This window comes from Amphimedon queenslandica, unplaced genomic scaffold (assembly GCF_000090795.2).
Source record: "Amphimedon queenslandica unplaced genomic scaffold, v1.1 AMPQUscaffold_13444, whole genome shotgun sequence".
NCBI lineage: Eukaryota > Metazoa > Porifera > Demospongiae > Haplosclerida > Niphatidae > Amphimedon > Amphimedon queenslandica.
Genome location: NW_003546320.1, coordinates 251,014 through 259,403, shown reverse-complemented (window position 1 = coordinate 259,403; position 8,390 = coordinate 251,014). Strand labels below are relative to the sequence as shown.

Sequence of the window (8,390 nt, the reverse complement as noted above, 5' to 3'; positions counted from 1 at the left end):
GAGAAGACATTAGTACATAACACATCAATTTAAAACCAACTTTAAATAAATATCACTCAGTCTGATCAGTTACTCCTGTTATAAACTATACCATGACAAATGAAAAGTCAGTCTAACATTAAACATCAGTTCAAAAACCAACCTTAAATAATAAAAATTAGTTTGATCAGTCACTCTTGGTATTTTTGTACTACAAAACTTAAATATAAGTAAAATATAATGAGCCATCAAAAGTACAAAAAACATCACTTTCAAAAAAGTTTAACTAATAAAATGATCGGTTACTTTATTTGGGTATACACCATACTATGAAACTTGGACAAGAAAAACGAATCTAAAGCAAGTTGGACATGAAACATTTTCAATAAAACCTAAAATGTGACCATAATTGAACCTTATAGCCGATAGGAAAATTGGTCTTTATAGCATTAAAAATCCAACTTTCTAAGCTCAATTTATCATAAAACACTTTAGAGGACATAAAAAGTTACTATGTAACTTTAAGAAACAATAGTTGTCTAACAGAGCACTCACAGGTTGATATTTTTCATTATAATGAATTTTAAAAACCGCCATAGGTACCTTTTGTCAATTATGGTCACCAATGATAAAACTTTGTCCAGGTATAAACTACACTACGAATCTGACAAAAGAGTTAGAAGTCAAAGGTACATTAAATATCATTTAAAACCTACCTCAAATGATAAGACCTCAGTTAAATCAGTCATTAGCATACACCATGCTATAAATTTGAGAAAGGGACAGAAGTAGAACATAAAGCATCCACTTAACAACTAAACTTAAGAAAGTAAGAACTCAGTCTAATCAGTCAGTCCTGGTATAAAACTACACTATGAAAACTCCATTTCATCAGTCACACTTGGTATAACTGAACTATGAAACTGAAAAAGGAATAATAACTACAAAGTCAACAGTACATTAAACATCATTTTAAAACCAACCTCAAATGATAGTAACTCAATCCATTCAGTCACTGTAGGTGTTTTAAACGACACTATAAAACTGAGAAAAGAAGAAATAAATGAAACCATCAGATTATAAGAACGCAGTCTAATAATTTACTGCTGTTATAAACAATACTATGAAACTGAGAAGAAAACAAATAGTGAGGAGTAGTACATGACCCATTAGTTTGAAACCCACCACAAATAAGAACTGTCTTCATAACGTGCAGCTGCGCCCCTAATAATTAAGGCAAAATGGCTACTCAAGTGGCTTCTTGTAAATATTCCTGGTGTTTCTTAACTAAAAAGAGTATCTTGGGGTGGCAAAAGAGCTAATTCTGTTTGAGAGAAGTGTTTTACAGATGCCTAATCCTGGTTCTGCGACTGATTGCTCTGTCTCATAACTATTAATTAATAATCTGTTGCACACCCAATTTAATGTTAACTTCCTCTACAGTAACGTGTGCATTCTATTTCCGTGAACGTGTCCCTTTCAATAAATTAACCTTAATTCATAAAAACTCAGTTCAGGAATAAACTACAACATGAAACTGAGAAAAGAAGGAAAAAATTGTTAGAAGTCGAAAGTACATAAATTCCCAATTTAAAACCTACCTCAGACAATAAAAACTCATTTCAATTAGTCACTTCTGGCATACAATACACTGAAACTGAGAAAGGAGAAAGTAAAACATGAAGCATATTTAAAAACCAATCTCAACTTGTAGCAAGAGTGGAGTCACTTTCATGATAAAAATTTAGTCAGATCAGTCAGTCCTGGTTTAAACTACACATTGAAACTGAGAAAAGAAGCAAGAAATAGTGAGAAGTTAGCAGAACATGAAACATTTTAATAACCAACCTTAATTAATATAAGAACTAAGTCATATCAGTCACTTATGATGTTTTTAAAAGATACTATAAAATTCAAAAAGAAGAAACAATGTTCAGTCACTAGTACATAAAACAATTTTAAAACAAAACTCACGTAACAACCTGAGTCAGATCAGTCTCTCCCGGTATAAACTATACTATGAAACGGAGAAAAAAAAGGAAACAAATAGTTTCACCTAGGCAGTACATAAAAATCATTTCAAAAACAAACCTAAACTGATTAGAATTTGGTCTGATTAGTCACATTCGGTAATTTAAACTATGTTACGAAACTGAGAAAAAATTGTGAGAAGTGAAGTACATGACATCAATTTAAAACCAATCACAAATGATGAGAACATAGTGAGATCAGTCCCTTCTGCTTTAAACAGTACCATGGCACAAAAAGTAAGAAACATTGAGAAGTCAATTGTACATGAAATGTCATTTTAAAACAAAGCTCAAATGATAAAATGATTAATCACATTGGGTATACACCATACTATGAAAGTGGGAAAAGAAAAAACAAATGTTAAGTGATTGGTTATTTTTAATATCATTAATGTTTCATGTTCTGTCACTATTCGCTTCTTCATTACGCAGTGTCATAGTAGTATATACATATATATATATATATGAGAAGTAACTCAGCAGTCAGTCTTATTTCAGTTTAATTTTAAATTATACTAGTGTGTGGGTGTATCAAAGGCACCACACGAGTTTATATAGTGTAGACCACAGCAGGGGTAGTTAGAAGCCATCATCTAACTGCCAATTCTGGTAGTTAGACGACAGTGCCTTACTGTGCCTTTCATGCACCCACACACTGTAGCACAAACCTGATAAAATACAGCTGTTTCATGTTACTTGATATACGCTCGTGTGTTAGTTGATTTAGAAGCCTCTGCTTCTAAATCAACTAACATCCTTGTTTGTATCCAGTAACCCTCAACATCTGTAGTTTATCTATAACTTAATATTGTATGCACTACTTACATGTTACTATTTTTTCTTCTTTCTCAGTTTCATAGTTTACTTTCTACCAGGAGCGAGAGTTCAGTCTGAGTGCCTAGTTCTTTTCATTTGAGGTTAGTTTTTGAAACGTTTCATGTTTGATTCACTCCTTTTCTCTGTTTCATTATATAGCTTATACCAGGAGTGACAGATCAGACCGAGTTCTTGATGTTGGTTTATGTTTCCTGTCCTTTCTTTCAACTATTCCGTTCTTTTCTCAGTTTCATCGCACAGTTTATACCAAAAGTTAGGGCCCTGAGGTAAAAATTCAGTATGTACATGACATTTTCATTTATGTAACCTATTTGGACAAAACTCAGCATGTTTTGTCAAATATGACAATTTTTGTCATGTATGAAGCAATATGACGTTTTGTATCACGGACTATTATAAAGCAACATCACATGTTTTGTGCCATGTTTGGTTGAACAATACATGTTTTTCAAGTTTGAAGAAGCCTGAGAGGTTCTTTCATATTTGTGTCATCTTTGGTAAATGTTTTGTGTGACGTTTAAAGCGATAGGACATGCATTGTGTCATGTTTGATTGAACAAGACATGTTTTGTGTCAACCAACATATCGTGTATGCATGCTTGGATGCAGTCATACATGGCAAAAACATGTCAGCAAACCAGACGAAAACATCTGTAACCTTCAAGTAATGATGTATGCTTGCAAATATCATACATTAAACGTGGATTTCATTTATTCTGTTATTTCATACTGCTTTTTGGCCTCCATCTTGCTTCTTTAACTATATCTATCAAATTTTTGTAATGTCTCTTCTTCAGTAGAAAGAGGGATTATCAGGCAAGTTTTGTTGCCTGCAAGCTGTAGCAGCCAAAAATAGCAATACTGACCATTGCAGCCAATGGCTATAACAGCATATTCCCACTATAGGAAGTGGCATTTGTCAACATGATGCAATAATGATTTATATCCTTAATTAAAATCTTGAATAGTTATCATGAAAACCAAGAATAGCATAATGTTTAACAAAAGTATATCATTTTGTTCATTACAGAGCAAGTCAGCTTTAGTGTTTGGCAAGACTCCTTCCTTTGACAATTCAAGATCTAATACCAATATTGTACAAGTCACTAAGACAACTTTCTCCTTTTACACTCTGCTACAGACTGTTTGCTCGAAAACTCAAACAGAAAGGCATCTTATATAGCACATGTAAATGAGGATCAGTTCAAAGAAATGTATCAAACCAGTCCCATCATACCTAACAAGCATCACTTATTTATATTCCTTAGTGGATTGTCAGTATAATAATTTTTGAAATTCTTAGTACTTGTCAGTATGGGCCACCAATACATTACTGGTGTATATGAGGTACGATAGCCAAAATGGTTTTAGGATTTGTCAAGGCATATCAAAACCTTGAAGAATGTACCTAAGAGCTTCGCGCAAAGGCACACTATGTGGATTTGTTATTATTCCCAATCAAACTGTAATTTTGTATCAACTGGTCCAAGTAAGTCGGATTACAGAATGAATTATTCTTTTTGAGACACAACACAACACAGGGAGTACAGCCATCACTTTAAAGTATTCTTGCCATATACAAATGATATTTGTCAGGTTTATAGTTTAAAATGAAGCAATCCACAGAATCCATATTGTGTGTGCATTTTTTGGAAGATAAGTATAACTTAGACATTATAATTTTATTGTTACTCAAAACATTATATTATAAAAATTCAGAGCTATAATGGTAAAAATATTGCTTGTTTTATAAGACTTCTTTATCCTCAATCATTTTGTTATCCAGGTAGGAACTTACGTGTCAGTCACTCCATTTATGACAGCATGCCTTCTCCTGAAATTACACATAATGCAACTCCATTCCCTTCCAATTCACCTCAATTGTTCAGCATTCGTCTGTCATTCACTATATCTTCTTACAAGAGTCCCAACTATCGGAAGGATTCAAAAAGCATCTTATTGTTAGTCCCAACTATCGGAAGGATTCAAAAAGCATCTTGTTTAGCGGCTGAATAATTCTCAGCCCTGCTTAATGTGGTGAAGGACAACACAGTACCATTGTGGGTTACTTTACTTTTTCTCCTAATAATTGTTCACATTTACCAAGAAGTGGAAAGAAGACTTTTGCTATTGTTATTAACAGTGACCTAGAGAGTAGTGATGAGCCTTCACAGTGTTTAAATTTTTAAGATTTTTAAGAAACCTAACACACTTTTGCCAGCTTTTTAAATGTTCTTCAGAGGTAAGGGGACTTTTAGGGGACTTTTGGGGTGCCGTTTGTTCGGATACTGCTGTAACTTCTTTCACAGAGTACTTATAAAGCTCTTCCAGCCAAGCATCTATCTCTTTTAATTCCTCCAGTTTTTTGTTACTGATCTTTTAGTATACAAGTCATGTAGCTTTGGCTAATTAAATCTTGTGGATTTTTCAGAAGTCCAGATAAATTAAAGCCACTGAATTTAAAAGATACACCTTCGTCAGTGTCTTTGGTGCCAAAGTTAATCTCATCTTTTTCTTCTTTTGCAATATTTTCCTCTATAGTTGTAGAGGGTAAGACAATACGCCATTTTTATTTGGAGCAAGATTAACAGCACTTAAAAAGAGTAATGAAGGGATAAAACCAATTGCTGTGGGTTGTATTCTTCGTCATTTGGGGCTAAAATTTCATGCAGCTGTAAATGTCAGCCTGCAATGATTCTCTCCTCATCAGATTGGTTTTGGTGTTAGAGGTGGCAATGTGGCCACTGTTCATTCTGCTCATTTGTTTCTATTTACAATGCCACAGAAGGATACCTCATTAGCTTTTCATAACTATTCTTTTAACTCTATTCTTTTAACTCTATTCTTTGGTTTTTTAATTTTATTCATCACCATCTTTATTCTGGGGCATCTCTTGTCAGTGACCTTTTAATCTCTTGTCAGTGACCTTTTGGTAAACAGAAGCGATGTGGATTTTGTTTCAATCCTACTAAGTCAGAAATTATTTAAATCCAAAGGATAACAAGTAAATGGAAAAACATTAAAAAATTGAAAAATAGCAGGATTAAATTAGAAAAAAAGTAAGGAAACAAGTGGGTAGACTAATTGCAAACTGGTGTGGTAAGATATCCTACAACACTGCATGAAAGATAAAGGCTTCATAGTGCCATCATAATTAGCTGTGTTGATAATTGCTGTGATTTTGGGTAATAAGTAGTGGCATAGGATATTTAACCACACCAGTTTGCAAGTAGTCTACCCTCTTGTTTCCGTACTTTTTTCCCAATCCAATTTACTATTTTCCCATATGTTTCTTTGCTGACTTGTTTTCATTCTTCTTTCTTATTACATTCTGTCTGTGGTTAGGTTAATTCTTTCATGCCAATCACGTGTTTATAAATTAAAATGGCATCAAACCACAAAGCCAAGTGTTGATTGCACCTTGATTTTGTCTTCCATTTTATTTCTTTGTCTTTGCTTCTGTTTGAAGCCACTTGTCTAGTCCTTGACCCAAGCACAAAGGAATGATGCGAAAGCTAACTTAAGCAGTTCTTTGGCTGAAAAGATTTGCTGTGCTGATAGAAGAAACATAAAAGAATAAAAAGTCAGAAGAATTGTGCCGAAATTTGAATTTGGGCCTATTCTCCATAATGCTCCCACTGCCTACAGTCCTCTGGTACCAGGAGAATTGCTCAGGGAAGGACAGCTCATTTACGCCATTTATAAAGCTGTACAACATAAGATAAAAGGTTTAAGTGTTTGAAAATCATAAAAACAGCCGCCATCCTAAAAAATATACCTGAATGCAACATATAGGCTACTGCCTATGTAATAAATATACATGACCCAAGAAGTTGTTAGCCTGGGGCTCTAATTACCGTATAGCGGGTAATTTTCGACCGGTGCTTATTTTCATCTGTTTCGTTGCTATTAATTTTGAACGAAAATTAATTTTGAAGATAGGCGTGATCATAATAAATTATTAATAACATGATAACAAGCATGGATGGCCTTGAAAACGGCGTTCACCTTCTAAAGAATCTCTTCCAGATCCTACAGGACCAGGGGACCTCTTTCTAATGCTATCAGTCCTACAGATGCTAGTGAAGACATAAGATCAATTATTTTTGTCTAGTCGAAAATAAAACCAACGAATTTTTATTCTAAAGCCATTTCTGGTTTCAGTCGAAATTTTCAACCACCGAAAATAACCCGCTATATGGTATTTCACCCAAATAGGCAAGTCTTCATGGGTCTTCTATTGGGAATATTAATTCAGCTTCTACAGCACATAAGAATAGACTATCTTTACTACAGTATGTTAATTCAAAAGATGCATTCCTTCTGTTAGATACACCTCTACTATTCCGAACCACACCTTTTCACTTTGAACTCCCGCATTTTTGTCGCCTATATTCAAAGAATATGATGCTTTTTTTGGTCCCTCCTTAGTTCCATCATTAATATCAAGACATTAATAGTGAGTCCTTGCTAGTTAGCTTGGGTGCTCTCGGGATTCACAATGCAGTGCCATTGCAGCCTTAAGTTTCTTCTGCTGCTGCCTAACTGAATGTGATAATAGATCTATTTGGCTGAGTGTGCTATTGGGCAAGAGTCAAAGGCATTATTTGTATTGGGTTCTACTTTTGAAAATTTATCTCAGCCTATCAACAAGAGTACATAATAGGGAGGGGAGAGTGTCCAACAGTCCTATGTACACCAACTGTATGTCGGTGTAACTGCTAGATGTTACAATCCGTGCTGCTCCCACATTCTTTTATTAGTACAAAAAGTGTTAATTTTTCTCTTGAATAGTAATTATTTTTGTACTTAGCCGTGTCACGAGTCATTACTTTTACTGGCATGGTTAGTTATGACAAGCACATGGAAGCAGCATGGATAGGCTCGAGGACATTATGCTTTACTCATCAGCAAAAATTCTTTCCAGCATTGCTCAATATTTCATACCATTATTCCCACTAAATCATTCATTATTCCCACTAAATGCCCTTACATTACTTATATAACAATACATTTGAAATAATTTTATTATTGTAATTTTGAGTCTATTAAAAACTGAAGTAACAATCATTGTTATGTTTACAATTATAATGAAGTAATGATGAAGCTTCTACAAAATCTTGAAAGAAATAAATGTTGCTGGTCATTAAATGATGAATTTATCAACGAAAAATCCCATTCGGATGCTGCCGATGATGGTTGTAGAGAGAAGACTTTGCGAGCAGCAGTAGACCAAGCAGGGAGGCTGCTTTCATTTGACTTCCACCAGTCCAATCAGGTAATACTACTATCTCTCTCAGATGATTTCACAATGTAACCTTGAAGCTCCTCCTTCAACTTGTCTAATACTGCCTTTGAACTCAAAAAGGAAAAAAATAGTTTATCCACAGCCGTTGCATGTTGTTGAATCATTTTCACAATGTGAGGAGAGAAAAGTCTTGCTTCTTTGCACAAAGCATATGTACAAGAGAGATTAGATGAGAGTGATGTTTTGAAGTACTGTATACAAGGCTCATACAGCCATTAGCATAGTCAATTAGCTTT

General features: G+C 34.2%; 1 long non-coding RNA gene across 1 annotated transcript; it reads right to left on the bottom strand.

Moving 5' to 3' along the window:
• Positions 1-1,105: 1,105 nt before the first annotated feature.
• On the bottom strand, positions 1,106-2,867 carry LOC109581395 (uncharacterized). The gene is made up of 5 exons (XR_002184617.1): positions 2,071-2,867; positions 1,954-1,996; positions 1,828-1,883; positions 1,688-1,765; positions 1,106-1,636 (listed from the first exon to the last, which is right to left on the bottom strand). It is a non-coding gene; the product is annotated as an uncharacterized LOC109581395 (long non-coding RNA).
• Positions 2,868-8,390: the final 5,523 nt, after the last annotated feature.